This window comes from Saccopteryx bilineata, chromosome 2 (genome assembly GCF_036850765.1).
Source record: "Saccopteryx bilineata isolate mSacBil1 chromosome 2, mSacBil1_pri_phased_curated, whole genome shotgun sequence".
Lineage (NCBI taxonomy): Eukaryota > Metazoa > Chordata > Mammalia > Chiroptera > Emballonuridae > Saccopteryx > Saccopteryx bilineata.
In genome coordinates, this window is record NC_089491.1 from 291,756,460 (window position 1) to 291,775,201 (window position 18,742).

An 18,742-nucleotide genomic window follows, 5' to 3' on the forward strand; every position below is an offset into this window, starting at 1 on the left:
TCAGAGCTCCATACGTGCTGCATTTGATGCATGCAAATGTTTGTGGATGGACTTCTCACCCAGCTCTCGCTCTGCCATTCTGAGGACAGGGCACAAGGACAGGGCACAATCCGCTGCCTCTGCTCTGTCAACCCTGCAGCGGGGGAGGAGCCCCTGTATCTGGGACCACTAGAGAGACCTCTTCCCATGCTCTGTGCTCCTTTAGACAGATCCATGGTGTTTTGATTCTTGGTCTTAGTGGTTTTAAGATCAGCAGAGATTTCTAAACAAAATATATCTGCCTTTGATAAGCTTCCTTAATATTTTATTACACATCCTTTTGTATGTTAAACCTGTCTTTTTATTATCCAGCAGGTGTTGGAGGGGACTGTAGACATGTTAGCATGCCTGAATTTGGACACTCTACTTAGAAGTGGTAATTCCCTCCACTAATTATGAAATTGTAGTGCTTATGCTGCTGCTGACTACAGATGGGGACACTGGTTTTACAAATGGGTGGGAAATCGGTCCCTGCTTCTCCCATCCCGTGGAAGACCGTTAGAAGGTGTGGCTCCTGTGGATAGGACATAGGTGTGATCCTCCTGGATTGTAGGTTCCCAGCTCAGTCCCTTAGGTTTGCACGACAGTAACTCACCCCTTCGGGCCTCACTGCTTCGCATCTGTAAGTCGAGGAGTTGGTGCACGACCGAAAGCCGCTCTGTCTCTCAATCCTGCAAGCCGTCAGTCGAAGGACCTGCTGTACTGACCCTCCCTTCTCACCAGCATCCTGATCATTCTCTTCCCGCCCCCACACCTGCTTAACAAGACATCCCTCCCAGTCCTCGGCTCTGATAACCCATCATTAGAAATGTGCTCCTTTGAATTTTTGAGACCCAGGAGACTCTAAAGGCGCAGCTTTGACTTCAGACTATCCAGTGTGACGTGGGCGAGTTATGTAAACCTTGAGAGCCTCAGTTTCTTCTCTGCAAAACGCGGGACAAAGTATGTCCTCATAGGCTGCGTTTCCCTCACACAGTAGAATGATCGCGTGATGCCTGGCATGTGATAAGCTATCAGTTCCCCCACCCCCACCCCTGAAGTCTCCAAGCACCTCCTGCTGATGCCACTGATACCTGATAACTGGGTGAGAGGCAGGCCTCCACAGAATGTAACCCAGAAGTGCCGAGGGGTAGAAAGAAGGTGCTAGAGAAAGTGGGAGGACCCCAAAGACCAACTTTGTGCCTTGAAATTTTTCTCAGGGCCTAACTTTGCTGCTGCTGTTACTACTGGAGACAGACCTTTGACATCAGATAAATTGCACAGCAGTAAGACCACTACCAGCTATGTAGTTGGAAGCTTACATTAAGGAAGGGAAATTCCCACCGCAGGGAAGCCAGGTTGGCACAATTCACTGGGATTGAAAACAACCACCTTAAATTTAGCTCAGCACACAGCACAAAAACTAATAGAAAATGTCTCTGTAAATAGAAGCTGGACTGTTCGAGGTGGGTTTAAGTCATGGGACCTGGCATGGAGCCTTCTGTTTTTTTGGGGTTTTTTTTCTATTTTTAAGCTATTTATGAAATTTATTGGGGTGACATTGATTAATAAGATTATATAAGTTTCAGGTGTATCATTCTATTTATATTTATATTTTGCATTGTGTGCCAAACATCCAAATCTTCTTTGTCCCTAACAAAACTTTTCTAATTTCTTTTTTATATAAATTTTTATTAATTTTAATGAGGTGACATCAATAAATCAGGGTACATATGTTCAAAGAAAACATCTCCAAGTTATCTTGTCATTCAATTATGTTGCATACCCATCACCCAAAGTCAAATTGTCTTCTGTCACCTTCTATCTGGTTTTCTTTGTGCCCCTCCCCCTTCCCCTCTCCCTCCCTCCCCCCCCCTAACCACCACACTCTTGTCCATGTCTCTTAGTCTCATTTTTATGTCCCACCTACGTATGGAATCATGCAATTCTTTTTTTTTTTTTCTGATTTACTTATTTCACTTCGTATAATGTTATCAAGATCCAACCATTTTGTTGTAAATGATCCGATGTCATCATTTCTTATGGCTGAGTAGTATTCCATAGTATATACGTGCCCCATCTTCTTTATCCAGTCATCTATTGAAGGACTTTTTGGTTGTTCCCATGTCTTGGCCACTGTGAACAATGCTGCAATGAACATGGGGCTACATGTGTCTTTATGTATCAATGTTTCTGAGTTTTGGGGGTATATACCCAGTAGAGGGATTGTTGGGTCATAAGGTAGTTCCATTTTCAGTTTTTTGAGGAACCACCATACTTTCCTCCATAATGGTTGTACTACTTTACATTCCCACCAACAGTGAATGAGAGTTCCTTTTTCTCCACAGCCTCTCCAACACTTCCTATTACCCGTCTTGTTGATAATAGCTAATCTAACAGGGGTGAGGTGGTATCTCATTGTAGTTTTGATTTGCATTTCTCTATTAACTAATAAAGATGAGCATCTTTTTATATATCTGTTGGCCATTTGTATTTCTTCCTGGGAGAAGTGTCTGTTCATGTCCTCTTCCCATTTTTTTATTGGATTGTTTGTTTGTTTGTTGTTGAGTTTTATGAGTTCTTTGTATATTTTGGATATTAGGCCCTTATCTGAGCTTTTGTTTGAAAATATCATTTCCCATTTAGTTGGCTGTCTGCTTATTTTGTTGTCAGTTTCTTTTGCTGAGCAAAAACTTCTTAGTCTGATGTAGTCCCATTCATTTATCTTTGCCTTCACTTCTCTTGCCTTTGGAGTCAAATTCATAAAATGCTCTTTTTTTTTTTTTTCATTTTTCTGAAGCTGGAAACAGGGAGAGACAGTCAGACAGACTCCCGCATGCGCCCGACCGGGATCCACCCGGCATGCCCACCAGGGGCGAAGCTCTGCCCACCAGGGGGCGATGCTCTGCCCTTCCTGGGCGTCGCCATATTGCGACCAGAGCCACTCTAGTGCCTGAGGCAGAGGCCACAGAGCCATCCCCAGCGCCCGGGCCATCTTTGCTCCAGTGGAGCCTTGGCTGCGGGAGGGGAAGAGAGAGACAGAGAGGAAAGCGCAGCGGAGGGGTGGAGAAGCAAATGGGCGCTTCTCCTATGTGCCCTGGCCGGGAATCGAACCCCGGTCCTCTGCACGCTAGGCCGACGCTCTACCGCTCATAAAATGCTCTTTAAAATGTTTCTTCTATGTACTTTATTGTTTCAGGTCTTATATTTAGGTCTTTGATCCATTTTGAATTAATTTTAGTACAATGAGACAAACTGTAGTCCAGTTTCATTCTTTTGCATGTGGCTTTCCAGTTTTCCCAGCACCATTTGTTGAAGAGGTTTTCTTTTCTCCATTGTGTGTTGTTGACCCCTTTATGGAAAATTATTATTTGACCATATACATGTGGTTTTATTTCTGGATTTTCTATTCTGTTTCATTGGTCTGAGTGTCTTATTTTTCTGCCAATACCATGCTGGTTTGATTGTCATGGCTCGATAATATCATTTGAAGTCAGGTATTGTAATGCCCCCAGATTTGTTCTTTTTCCTTAGGATTGCTTTGGCTATCCGGGTTTTTTTTTATAGTTCCATATAAATCTGATGATTTTTTGTTCCATTTCTTTAAAAAATGTCATTGGAATTGCATTAAACTTATATATTGCTTTGGGTAATATGGTCATTTTGATTATATTTATTCTTCCTATCCAAGAACAAGGAATATTTTCCATTTCATTGTATCTTTTTTGATTTCCCTTAACAATGCTTTGTAGTTTTCATTATATAGGTCCTTTACATTCTTTGTTATGTTTATTCCTAGGTTGTTTTTTTTTTTTTTATTGCAATCGTGAAGGGAATTATTTTTTTAGTTCTTTTTCTAATGTTTCATTGTTGGCATATAGAAAGGCTATGGACTTTTGTATATTAATTTTGTATCCTGCGACCTTACTGTATTGGTGTATTGTTTCTAGTAATCTTTTTGTGGAGTCTCTGGAGTTTTCGATGTATAGGATCATATCATCTGCAAAAAGTGAGACCTTTACTTCTTCTTTTCCAATATGGATGCCTTTTATTTCTTTATCTTGTCTGATTGCTCGGGCTAGAACTTCCAGCACCACGTTAAATAAGAGTGGAGAGAGTGGACAACCCTGTCTTGTTCCTGATTTAAGGTGGAAAGTCCTCAGTTTTATGCCATTTAATATGATGTTAGCTGATGATTTATCATATATGGCCTTTATCATGTTGAGATACTTTCCTTCTATACCCATTTTGTTGAGTGTTTTAGACATAAAGTTGTGTTGTATTTTATTGAATGCCTTTTCTGCATCTATTGATAAGATCAACGGTCCCCAAACTTTTTACATAGCAGGTCAGTTCACTGTCCCTCAGACCGTTGGAGGGCTAGACTATAAAAAAAGCTATGAACAAATCCCTATGCACACTGCACATATCTTATTTTAAAGTAAAAAAACAAAATGGGAACAAATACAGTATTTAAAATAAAGAACAAGTAAATTTAAATCAACAAACTGACCAGTATTTCAATGGGAACTATGGGCCCGCTTTTGGCTAATGAGATGGTCAATGTCCAGTTCCATATTTGTCACTGCTAGCCGTATCAAGTGATATAACGCACTTCCAGAACCATGATGTGTGCGTCCCACATCACCAGAAGTAGTACTGTAAGTGAGCGACACCGCGCTTTGTGGCGCTGCCACATAAAGTACTCCAGGAGCATCCGCATCCTGTGCTCCTCTCACTGACCACCAATGAAAGAAGTGCCCCTTCCGGAAGTGCAGCGGGGGCTGGAAAATGGACTCGGGGGGCTGCATGCAGCCCATGAGCCATAGTTTGGGGATCCCTAGATAAGATCATGTGGTTTTTGTTCTTTGTTTTGTTGATATGGTGTATTACGTTAACTGTTTTACGTATGTTGAACCATCCTTGAGATTCTGGGATGAATCCCACTTGATCATGATGTATTATTTTTTTAATATGTTGTTGTATTTGATTTGCTAGTATTTTGTTTAGTATTTTAGCATCTGTATTCATTAGAGATATTGGTCTGTAGTTTGTTTGTTTTTTGTGCCGTCCTTGTCAGGTTTCGGTATGAGGGTTATGTTGGCCTCATAAAATGTGTTTGGAAGTATTGCTTCTTCTTCAATTTTTTGGAAGACTTTGAGTAGAATAGGAACCAAGTCTTCTTTGAATGTTTGATAGAATTCACTAGTATAACCATCTGGGCCTGGACTTTTATTTTTGGGGAGGTTTTTAATAGTTTTTTCTATTTCTTCCCTGCTAATTGGTCTGTTTAGGCTTTCTGCTTCTTCATGACTCAGTCTAGGAAAGTTGTATTGTTCTAGGAATTTATCCATTTCTTCTAGATTGTTGAATTTGGTGGCATATAGTTTTTCATAGTAGTCTACAGTAATTCTTTGTATATCTATGATGTCTGTGGTGATTTCTCCTCTTTCATTTTGGATTTTGTTTGTATGAGTCCTTTCTCTTTTTTCCTTGGTGAGTCTTGCCAAGGGTTTGTCAATTTTGTTGATCTTTTCAAAGAACCAGCTCCTTGTTTTATTAATTTTTTCTATAGTTTTTCTGTTCTCTATTTTATTTATTTCTGCTCTGATTTTTATTATTTTCTTTCTTCGACTGGTTTTGGGTTGTCTTTGTTCTTCTTTTTCTAGTTCCTTAAGGTGTGAAGTTAAGTGATTTACTTGGGCTCTATCTTGTTTGTTCATATAGGCCTGAAGTGATATGAACTTCCCTCTATTACTGCTTTTGCTGCATCCCAGAGATTCTGATATGTCATATTGTCATTTTCATTTGTCTGTATATATCTTTTGATCTCTGCTTATTTCTTCTTTGACCCACTCATTTTTTAAAAGTATGTTGTTTAAAAAACAAATGATAGAAAAACAAAAGAGAAGAATCAAACAAGATACAAAACTAACAGAAAGCAATTTATAAAATGGCAGTAGGGAACCCACAAGTGTCAATAATTACACTAAATGTAAATGAATTAAACTTACCAATAAAAAGACAGAGTAGCAGAATGGATTAAAAAAGAAAATCCAACTATATGCTGCCTACAAGAAACACATCTAAGCAACAAGGATAAAAACAAATTCAAAGTGAAAGGCTGGAAAACAATACTCCAAGCAAACAACACCCAAAAAAAAGCAGGGGTAGCAATACTCATATCTAGTAATGCTGACTACAAGACAGAAAAAGTACTCAGAGATAAAAATGGTCATTTCATAATGATTAAGGGGAAGCTGAATCAAGAAGACATAACAATCCTTAATATATATGCACCAAACCAAGGAGCACCAAAATATATAAGACAGCTACTTATTGACCTTAAAACAAAAACTAACAAAAATACAATCATACTTGGAGACCTCAATACACCGCTGACGGCTCTAGATCGGTCATCCAAACAGAGAATCAATAAAGATATAGTGGTCTTAAACGAAATACTAGAACAGCTGGATATGATAGACATCTACAGGACACTTCATCCCAAAGCGACAGAGTACACATTTTTCTCTAGTGTACATGGAACATTCTCAAGAATTGACCATATGTTGGGCCACAAAGACAATATCAGCAAATTTAGAAAAATTGAAATTGTACCAAGCATATTTTCTGATCATAAAGCCTTGAAACTAGAATTCAACTGCAAAAAAGAGGGGGAAAAACCCACAAAAATGTGGAAACTAAACAACATACTTCTAAAAAATGAATGGGTCAAAGAAGAAATAAGCACAGAGATCAAAAGATATATACAGACAAATGAAAATGAAAATACGACATATCAGAATCTCTGGGATGCAGCAAAAGCAGTAAAAAGAGAAAAGTTCATATCACTTCAGGCCTACATGAACAAACAAGATAGAGCCAAAGTAAACCACTTAACTTCACACCTTAAGGAACTAGAAAAAGAAGAACAAAGACAACCCAAAACCAGCTGAAGAAAGGAGATAATAAAAATCAGAGCAGAAATAAATGAAATAGAGAACAGAAAAACTATAGAAAAAAATCAATAAAACAAGGAGCTGGTTCTTTGAAAAGATCAACAAAATTGACAAACCCTTGGCAAGATTCACCAAGGAAAAAAGGCACAGGACTCAAATAAATAAAATCCAAAATGAAAGAGGAGAGATCACCACAGACATCATAGATATACAAAGAATTATTGTAGAATACTATGAAAAATTATATGCCACCAAATACAACAATCTAGAAGAAATGGATAAATTCCTAGAACAATACAACCTTCCTAGACTGAGTCATGAAGAAGCAGAAAGCCTAAACAGACCAATCAGCAGGGAGGAAATAGAAAAACTATTAAAAACCTCCCCAAAAATAAAAGTCCAGGCCCAGACGGTTATACTAGTGAATTCTATCAAACATTCAAAGAAGACTTGGTTCCTATTCTACTCAAAGTCTTCCAAAAAATTGAAGAAGAAGCAATACTTCCAAACACATTTTATGAGGCCAACATAACCCTCATACCGAAACCTGGCAAGGACGGCACAAAAAACAAACAAACTACAGACCAATATCTCTAATGAATACAGATGCTAAAATACTAAACAAAATACTGGCAAACCGAATACAACAACATATTAAAAAAATAATACATCATGATCAAGTGGGATTCATCCCAGAATCTCAAGGATGGTTCAACATACGCAAAACGGTTAACGTAATACACCATATCAACAAAACAAAGAACAAAAACCACATGATCTTATCAATAGATGCAGAAAAGGCTTTTGATAAAATACAACACAATTTTATGTTTAAGACTCTCAACAAAATGGGTATAGAAGGAAAATATCTCAACATGATAAAGGCCATATATGATAAACCATCAGCCAACATCCTATTAAACGGCATAAAACTGAGGACTTTCTACCTTAAATCAGGAACAAGACAGGGTTGTCCACTCTCTCCACTCTTATTTAACGTGGTGCTAGAAGTTCTGGCCAGAGCAATCAAACAAGATAAAGAAATAAAAGGCATCCATATCAGAAAAGAAGAAGTAAAGGTATCACTTTTTGCTGATTATATGATCCTATACATCGAAAACCTGAAAGAGTCCACAAAAAGATTATTAGAAACAATAAACCAATACAGTAAGGTCGCAGGATACAAAATTAACATACAAAAGTCAATAGCCTTTCTATATGCCAACAATGAAATATTAGAAAACGAACTCAAAAAAATAATTCCCTTCACGATTGCAATAAAAAAAAATAAAATACCTAGGAATAAACATAACAAAGAATGTAAAGGACCTTTACAATGAAAATTACAAAGCATTGTTAAGGGAAATTGAAAAAGATACAATGAGATGGAAAAATATTCCTTGTTCTTGGATAGGAAGAATAAATATAATCAAAATGGCCATATTACCCAAAGCAATATACAAATTTAATGCAATTCCCATCAAAATTCCTATGAGATTCTTTAAAGAAATGGAACAAAAACTCATCAGATTTATATGGAACTATAAAAAACTCCGAATAGCCAAAACAATCCTAAGGAAAAAGAATGAAGCTGGGGGCATTACAATACCTGACTTTAAACTATATATAGGGCCACGATAATCAAAACAGCATGGTATTGGCAGAAAAATAAGACACTCAGACCAATGGAACAGAATAGAAAGCCCAGAAATAAAACCACATATATATGGTCAAATAATCTTTGATAAAGGGGCCAACAACACACAATGGAGAAAAGAAAGCCTCTTCAACAAATGGTGTTGGGAAAACTGGAAAGCCACATGCAAAAGAATGAAACTCGACTACAGCCTGTCCCCGTGTACTAAAATTAATTCAAAATGGATCAAAGACCTAAATATAAGACCTGAAACAATAAAGTACATAGAAGAAGACATAGGTACTAAAATCATGGACCTGGGTTTTAAAGAACATTTTATGAACTTGACTCCAATGGCAAGAGAAGTGAAGGCAAAGATAAATGAATGGGACTACATCAGACTAAGAAGTTTTTGCTCAGCAAAAGAAACTGACAACAAAATAAGCAGACAGCCAACTAAATGGGAAATGATATTTTCAAACAATAGCTCAGATAAGGGCCTAATATCCAAAATTTACAAAGAACTCATAAAACTCAACAACAAACAAACAAACAATCCAATAAAAAAATGGGAAGAGGACATGAACAGACACTTCTCCCAGGAAGAGATACAAATGGCCAACAGATATATGAAAAGATGCTCAGCTTCATTAGTTATTAGAGAAATGCAAATCAAAACTACAATGAGATACCACCTCACCCCTGTTAGATTAGCTATTATCAACAAGACGGGTAATAGCAAATGTTGGAAAGGCTGTGGAGAAAAAGGAACCCTCATTCACTGTTGGTGGGACTGTAATGTAGTACAACCATTATGGAGGAAAGTATGGTGGTTCCTCAAAAAACTGCAAATAGAACTACCTTATGACCCAGCAATCCCTCTACTGGGTATATACCCCAAAAACTCAGAAACATTGATACATAAAGACACATGTAGCCTCATGTTCATTGCAGCACTGTTCACAGTGGCCAAGACATGGAAACAACCAAAAAGCCCTTCAATAGAAGACTGAATAAAGAAGATGTGGCACATATACACTATGGAATACTACTCAGCCATAAGAAATGATGACATCAGATCATTTATAGCAAAATGGTGGGATCTTGATAACATTATATGGAGTGAAATAAGTAAATCAGAAAAAAACAAGAACTACATGATTCCATACATTGGTGGAACATGAAAATGAGACTAAGAGACATGGACAAGAGTGTGGTGGTTACCAGGGGTGGGGGGAGGGAGGACATGGGAGGGAGAGAGGGAGAGAATTAGGGGGAGGGGGAGGGGCACAGAGAACTAGATAGAGGGTGACGGAGGACAATCTGACTTTGGGCGAGGGGTATGCAACATAATTTAATGACAAAATAACCTAGACATGTTTTCTTTGAATATATGTACCCTGATTTATTAATGTCATCCCATTACCATTAATAAAAATTTATTAAAAAAAAAAGTATAGCCCTGGCCGGTTGGCTCAGCGGTAGAGCGTCGGCCTAGCGTGCGGAGGACCCGGGTTCGATTCCTGGCCAGGGCACATAGGAGAAGCGCCTATTTGCTTCTCCACCCCTCCGCCGCGCCTTCCTCTCTGTCTCTCTCTTCCCCTCCCGCAGCCAAGGCTCCATCGGAGCAAAGATGGCCCGGGCGCTGGGGATGGCTCTGTGGCCTCTGCCCCAGGCGCTAGAGTGGCTCTGGTCGCAACATGGCGACGCCCAGGATGGGCAGAGCATCGCCCCCTGGTGGGCAGAGCGTAGCCCCTGGTGGGCGTGCCGGGTGGATCCCGGTCGGGCGCATGCGGGAGTCTGTCTGACTATCTCTCCCTGTTTCCAGCTTCAGAAAAATGCAAAAAAAAAAAAAAAAAAAAAAAAAAAAAAAAAAAAAAAAAAGTATGTTGTTTAGTTTCCACATTTTTGTGGGTTTTTTTCCCTCCTATTTGCAGTTGAATTCTAGTTTCAAGGCTTTATGATCAGAAAATATGCTTGATACAATTTAGATTTTTCTGAATTTGTTGATGTTATTTTTGTGGCCCAACATATGGTCAATTCTTGAGAATGTTCCATGTACACTAGAGAAAAATGTATACTCTGTCACTTTGGGATGAAATGTCTGTAGATGTCTATCATATCTAGTTGCTCTAGTGCAGGGGTCTCAAACTCGTGGCCCCGCGGGCCGCATGCGGCCTGCCGAACAATTTTTTGCAGCCCGCAGACTAATCCACAAAGTTCACAATATTTTGGATAAAATTAAGTAAGCCTAGGGGCCTACTTGTATTTTTCATTTCTCTAGCATCCTAGCTAGATATTAGCGTAGTTAACAGCAGTTGTGATGCGAACTACAGTTTCTGGTCGTTTTGTGACACTGAGTAAACTGCATGTACGATTGTGCTTGTTGTACTGATTTTTTTTTTGTTTTCAACTGCAGTGAGAAAAGTGTTGCGTCACAGTTGCCTTTTGTAGACCTAGTGTGGCCTGCCGAACGGCCGTGATCTATCTCTGCAGCCCACATGCTGAGTTGAGTTTGAGACCCCTGCTCTAGCATTTCGTTTAAGGCCAATATATCTTTATTGATTTTCTGTTTGGATGAATGGTCTAGAGCCATCAGCAGTGTATTGAGGTCTCCAAGTATGATTGTATTTTTGTCAGTTGTTGTTTTTAGGTCAATCAGTAGCTGTCTTACATATTTTGGTGCTCCTTGGTTTGGTGCATATATATTAAGAATTGTTATGTCTTCTTGATTCAGTGCCCCCTTAGTCATTATGAAATGACCATTTTTGTCTCAGATTACTTTTGCTGTCTTATAGTCAGCATTATTAGATATGAGTATTGCTACACCTGCTTTTTTTTGGATGTTATTTGCTTGGAGTATTGTTTTCCAGCCTTTCACTTTAAATTTGTTTTTATCCTTTTTGCTTAGATGTGTTTCTTGTAGACAGCATACAGTTGGATTTTCTTTTTTAATCCATTCTGCTACTCTGTGTCTTTTTATTGGAGAGTTTAATCCATTTACTTTTAGTGTAATTATTGATACTTGAGGTTTCCCTATTGCCATTTTATAAATTGCTTTCTGTTAGTTTTGTATCTTGTTTGATTCTTCTCTTTTGTTTTTCTATCATTTGTTTTTGTTTGGTTGTATTCCATACTTCTTTCCTGTGTTACTACCTTTTTTAAGTCATGTGCTTCTGTGGTGTTTTTTTCAGGGGTGGTTACCATTAAGTAATGAAAAGGGTACCTACTATGTTCACTGTAGTACACTATCTTATGAGTGCTTCTGCACTCCATCGTCCTTTGCTACTGTTAATCTCCATCCTCTCCCCCCCCTCTTTTTTTTGTTTTTGTTATCACAGTTTAAATTTGCTTTTATTGTGTTCTTGGTGGAGCTTTTACTTGTGGTTTTGTTTTGTTTTGTTCTTCATATCTGGTTGGAAAACCCCCTTTAATATTTCCTAAAGTGGGGATTTTCTGATGATAAATCCCCTCATCTTTTCTGTATCTGTGAATGTTTTTATTTCTCCTTTGTATTTGAAGGATAGTATTCTTGGCTGGAAGTTCCTCTCTTTCAGATTTTTAAATATTGGAGTCCACTCTCCTAGCTTGTAGAGTTTCTGCTGAGATATCTGATGATAATCTAATAGGCCTTCCTTTATATGTTGTATTCTTCTTTTCCCTGGCTGCCTTGAGAATTTTTTCTTTGTCATTGGTTTGTGCCAATTTCATTATGATGTACCTTGGAGTAGGTTTGTTGGGGTTAAGAAAACTCGGTGTTCTGTTTGCTTCTTGAATTTGAGGCTTTAGTTCTTTCCACAGGCTTGGGAAGTTCTCGTCTAATATTTGTTTGAATATGTTCTCCATTCTATTTTCTCTCTCTTCTCCCTCTGATATACCTATTATTCTTATTTTAGTCTCTTTTATGGAGTCAGACAAGTCCTATAGGGCTTTCTCATTTTTTTTTAAATTTTTGAGTCTCTCTCTTCTTCTCTCTGTTGTGCGTCAAGTTGCTTGTCTTCTGTGTCACTAATCCTATCTTCTGTCTGACTTGTTCTATTAGCTAAGCTTGTTACCTTTTTTTTCAGTTTATGAATTGAGTTTTTCATCTCTGTTTGATTTGTTTTCATAGTTTCAATTTTCTTGGTAATATATTCTTTGTGTTCATTGAGTTGTTTTTGAGCTCCCTAAATTGCCTTTCTGTGTTTTCTTGTATATCTCTGAGTAGTTTTAGGATTTCTATTTTAAATTCTCTGTCATTTAACTCCAAGGTTTTCAATCTATTAAATTTTTTCTCCATAGATTTTTCCTCATCTATCTGTGCTACATCTCTGTCTTTTGCATCCATGATATTAGATTTCCTTTTCCTTAATGGCATCTGAGGGTAGTTTTGTTAATAACACTAATGAGAATTAATAAAGAATAAAAAGTTAAAAAAAATTATTTCTTTTTTTTCTTTTTCCCTTCCTCCTTGAGAAAATACCATGAAAAACTGTAAATTATATTGTGCTAACTGGAACAAAAACTACCTATAATGGAGGGCCTGAGTTGGGGAGAAGTGATAAAGGGGCAAAAAAGAAGGTCGGGACCCACAAAATGCAAAAAAGGAAAAAAATTGGATCAAGAATAAAATGATTTGCTTGTAAATGATGGTCGACTGAGATATAATGAAAGGGATAAGAGGGAAACAGGAAAAAGAAAAAAAAATACTATTGTATTAAGTGGAACAAAAACTAGATAGAATGGAGAGCTTGGGTTGGGGGGGGATGCTAATGAGTTAAAAAGCAAAGTAAAAAGCACCCAAAATGCCACAAAGAAAAAATTTGAGTCCCAAATAAAATAATTTGTTTGTGAGTGAGGATAGAATGAGAGGAAAAGTAAAGGAGAAAAGAAGAAACTAAGAGGGGGGAGAAAAAATAAAAAGGGAAAAAAGAAAAGAAGAAAAAAGGAAAAAGAAAAAAAGAGAGTTAAGGGTTTTGGAGTGTAACCCTCAGAAAGGAAGAAGAAAAGAAAAAATGGGAAATGTAACACTTATGGGTAATGTAGTTCAAGATGGAGAGAAAAGAATAAGACGATCAGAGAATAAAAGGACCAAGGTGGAAGAAAAATAATGACAAGAAGATGAAAGAAAAAAAAGTGGAAAAAGTTATGAAATCTGTGGATTTTTCTTGATTTTGAAAGGTTATCTTCTTCCTTTTTCTTTCTTCTTTCTCTTCCTGGTTTGTGGCTCTGTACCTCAGGTTCTGCCCATGTGGCACACTTAGGTAGAGATTTGCCATTGATGAGTCTCTATGGCGATGTCATATACTAGGCTTCAGTCTGGTTGGTAGTCGGAGCTTGTTAGCATTTGCAGGCTCCAGCAATGGGAGAGTCCGTTTTCCCGAAGCCTCTCTCCTAGTCTCTCCTTCCTGAATTAGCAGCCTGATGATCCAGCTATGAGGTTGCTGCTGCCTCTGCCTGGAGAGTAAGAGGCTCAAAGAGTTGGCAAATCCCCACTCTGTCCCCATTCAGCACAGGGCTCTGGGTAAGGCTCTGTCAGTCAGAGCCACCAGCGTAATCAAGCAGGGCTGGGAACCAATTGCTCTCAAGGTGCCTATGAGCCTCTAGGCATGTCCAGTATGTCTCAGCACTCTGTGGGACCACTCTCCCCAGGCTTTTTGCACTTTGTAAGCTGTATTTGCTGAGACGAAGATGCCCTAGGCACTGCCTGCAGAACAGGAGGTCTTAAAAGCTTCCAAGTCCCTCTTTTTAACGTATAGCCCTGAGTATGAAAGCTCTGCCAATCAGAGCCACCAGCTTAAGCAGGTAGGGGGGCATGTTGACTTCTGTTCAGTTCCCCAGGTATATCTAGTTAAATTTGCCTTAGCGTTCTGTGGGATTGTTTCCTGCAGGCTTCTTCCTTCTTAAAAAGCCTACAGCCTATCCTGTCTAACTTCTGCAGTGTTCTCTGAGGTTTGTTCCATAGGAATGTGTTTTTCACCCTGTATCGGCTGGCAGGAAGTTGCCCCTATGTGCATAGCAAGAGGCACTAAAAAATATCATGTCTCTTGTCTTAGATCGCTGATCTGAGAGAGACTTTGTCAATTAGAGCCATGTAATCAGTTGGGAGGTGAGCAGACTGTGGGTTAAGCTAATTTCAGTGATTGGATCCGCAGATCTGCTCCAGAGACAGACTGCAAGCTGCTTGTGTGCCCCTCCCCCAGCACTTCCCTAATTTTTCTTCCCAGGATGTTAGCCTGAATGGCTGGGTGAGACACCCCACCCTCCCGGAGAGGTCCGGGTGCACTTTTGCACAATCCCCATGCAGCACCGCTGTTCAGGGAGCAGGGATTACACCAAGACTCTGGTCACAGCCCATGCAGAGGCCTCTGACCCTGCCCCTCTGCCCGGGAACACAGGTGCCCACTCCAGGGGTGCTAGGAGGAACCTCTCGCACACTATCCGCGCTCCCTGACCAGGATATCGGGGATAATGGTGGCTGCAGCTTGCCCGCCTTTGCCGGGGTCCAGTGTGGGCATTAGCTCGTGTGGGCTGAGTCGCCACAGGCACACTCTTTCCTCAGCTTGTACGTCTGTGCTGCAACCCAGTTCCCTCCACGCACCCAGCCCCCACTCTCTCTCAGTTCCAAGTGAAAGCAGCCCTTGCTCAGGTTAGTGAGGAAGGCAGAGTGTTCTGTTCTCCGTCTTATTTCCTACAGGGTTGATTATATATTTAGTCAACTTTTTGCTTGAGCATACCTTCATGTTCAGTGTGTGGGACTTCCAGATGCTCCAAGGATAGATTTTTCTGTCACTGGTTGTAGAACTTGTTGAAATTTTGGGGAGAGGTATTGCTAGCGCTCCTCGTGGCGCCATTTCTCTGACGTCACTATCTTTCTATTGATGGTAGGGGTTGGGCCCTTGTCCTCCGCTGGAAGGAGTTAGGAAGTAAATAAACATGAAACAATAACTAACAACTTGTATTTGGATAGCATACTTACATTAGAGTGGGGATGTAGGGATCCAATTTTGTTCTCCTTGGTGTCCCCAGAGCTTAGAAGAGTGTCTGACACATATTGGGCGTTCTGTATTTGTGGAAGGAAATAAACAAATGAATACATATAGTGATAACTGCTATGAAGAAAGTAAAGCAGGGTATGGGGATAGCGCATGACAGGGATGCAACTTTAGTTAGGGTGGTCAGGAGTGGCTTTTCTCTGCAGGTGACCTTGGAGCAGAGACCAGAATGCAGTGAAGGAATGAGTCATGCAAATGACTAGAGGATTAGCCTTACAGGTACAGGGAGGTGCAAATGCCTTGAGGTGAGAGCATGCTGGGATCTTAGATTCGGCATTTCCAATGAGCTCTCAGGTGATGCTGATGCAGCCAGTCCATGGACTATACTTTGAGTAGCAAGCACTTGGTCTAGAGCTTGACCATGGAGTCAGTAGATGAAGTGAGGAAGCCAGAGAACCGAGGGGCAAGGTCATTGCATGAGATAAAGAGGAGGAAAACTGTGTGTGCAAAGTTATCTATGTAAAAATTATGCAAAAATGGATATTAAAAATATCAATAGTGTTTTCCTAAGTGAGATTACATTTTAGGTGATTTAAATTTGTTTTTTAGAGTTGTAAAATTTCTAACATGTGTTTCTCTTGTTCCTATTCAAAAAAAACATTTATTTAAAAAAAGTTAATTTGAAAACAAGAAATATATTTTTAGGGAAGACATTGAGTTCAAAATGAATAAAAATATTTCTAAAATTTAAAAAATTCTTTTAGCATATGGGCATTGACTGGGGTTTGTTAGAAAGGCTTCATAGATGGTGTTGGGCAGATAAAATGTATTATGCTCACTTTGTTAAAGAGGCCGTTGCCCAGGTGATATTAATGTGTGTTGAGGATCTTTGTAGCCTGGGGCTTGGTTTTGGGATTAAGCCTTGCCCACCCTTTTTGATGTGGGGTGGTGCAATCCAATCATGCCTCAGAAAAGTGACTTTGTATTAGAGACTACCCTATTTTGTATATTGGATTAAAGGTTGTGAAGTTACACTATAAAATAGGGGTAGAACGGGAGTTTGTGCTCTTGGTTCCTGAGATTAGCATGAGAGAGCAGAGGAGAGCAAAGAAAGGCCCGTGGAGGAGGCCAGGAGAAGCAGCCAAGATGGTAGAGTGCTGAGTGAGATGCCAGTTTGTGTAAAGTTTGTATTTGGGATAAGGAAGGAGATGGGGAACAGAGGTGCATAAGTCTGGTGAGCTAGAAACCTTTGATTCTAGGAAACTCGGATAAGTCAGTGGCTTTGTGAGCACTGAATGTGATTGGGTTTTGGAGCCCAGTGTATATTTTTACTTGCCCGCCGGGTGCAAACTAGAATTAAAGACTATGGCCCATCAGTTTTTGGCTCCGCTGTTTCTTTACCGACTGTCCGAATCCAATGCGAACCTGCATGAGCCGGGCGGCTGTGATAGTGGCCCTGGCTGTGGCTTCTGGCTTTACAGATGGGGTGATCTTTTTTATCCATTTTAAATTTATTTATTCATTTTAGAGAAGAGAGAGAGAGAGGTAGAGAGAGAGAGGGAGAGAAGGGGGAGGAGCAGTGTTGGGCAGATAAAATGTATTATGCTCACTTTGTTAAAAATGGCATTGCCCACGTGAGGCCGTCGCCCAGGTGATATTAATGTGTTTTGAGAATCCTTGTAGCCTGGGGCTTGGTTTTGGAATTAAGCCTTTCCTACCCTTTTTGATGTAGGGTGGTACAATCCAATCATACCTCAGAGAAGTGACTTTGTATTAGAGACTTCCCTATTTTGTATATTGGATTAAGGGTTTTGAATCTACACTATAAAATAGGGGTAGAACGGGGGCTTGGGCTCTTGGTTCCTGAGATTAGCAAGAGAGAGCAGAGGAGAGCAGAGAAAGGCCACGTGGAGGAGGCCAGGAGAAGCAGCCAAGATGGTGCAGTGCTAAGTGAGATGCCAGTTTGTGTAGAGTTTGTATCTGGGATAAGGAAGGAGATGGGGAACAGAGGTGAATAAGTCTGGTGAGCTAGAAACCTTTGATTCTAGGAAACTCGAATAAATCAGTAGCTTTGTGAGCACTGAATGTGACTGGGTTTTGGAGCCCAGTGTGTATTTTTTACTCGCCCGCCGGGTGCAAGCTAGAATTAAAGATGACAGCCCATCAGTTTTTGGCTCCGCTGTTTCTTTACCGACTGTCCGAATCCAATGTGAACCTGCATAGGCCAGAAGGCTGCTGTGATAGTGGCCCTGACCGTGCCTACTGGCTTTACAAGCAGGAAGCATCAATTCCCTTATGTGCCTTGACCAGGCAGACCCAGGTTTTTGAACTGGCGACTTTAGTGTTTCCAGGTCGACACTTTATCCACTGCGCCACCACAGGTCAGGCTGGATGGGGTGATTTTGAAGCAGATCTTGTCTAAATAGGTGGAACCTAAGTTTGAATTCTTAGCAACTCCTCTTTCCCTGTCTTCAGGTGGAAATGGGGAAAAGATGTAGGGCATAAGCAGTGTATTCATTATCCATTGCTGTGTAACAAACTGTCCCAACACTCAGCTGCTTAAAACAATGGACATTGTCTCCCAGTTTCTGTGGTTCAGAAATTTGGGAGCAGCTTAACTGGGTGGTTCTGGCTCAGATTTGCTCATGAAGCTGCATTTAGCAGGTGTAACAGGACAGGTAAGCTCAGGTCACAGTTAGGTTATGTGAGAGCAGAATTAGAGGGACTAGCCTGACCAGGTGGTGGCGCAGTGGATAGAGCGTCGGACTGGGATGCAGAAAGACCCAGGTTCGAGACCCCAAGGTCGCCAGCTTGAGCGCCGACTCATCTGGCTTGAGCAAAAAGCTCACCAGCTTGGACCCAAGGTTGCTGGCTCCAGCAAGGGGTTACTCAGTCTGCTGAAGGCTCGCGGTCAAGGCACATATGAGAGGGCAATCAATGAACAACTAAGAAGTCGCAACGCACAACGAAAAACTAATGATTGATGCCTCTCATCTCTCCATTCCTGTCTGTCTGTCCCTGTCTATCTCTGCCTATGTAAAAAAAATAATAATAAATAAATTAAAAAAAAAAAAAAAAAAAAGAATTAGAGGGACTAGATAGAGTCCAGAAATGTGTTGCTTCACCGGACTCAGGGGAAAAAAAACTACTTA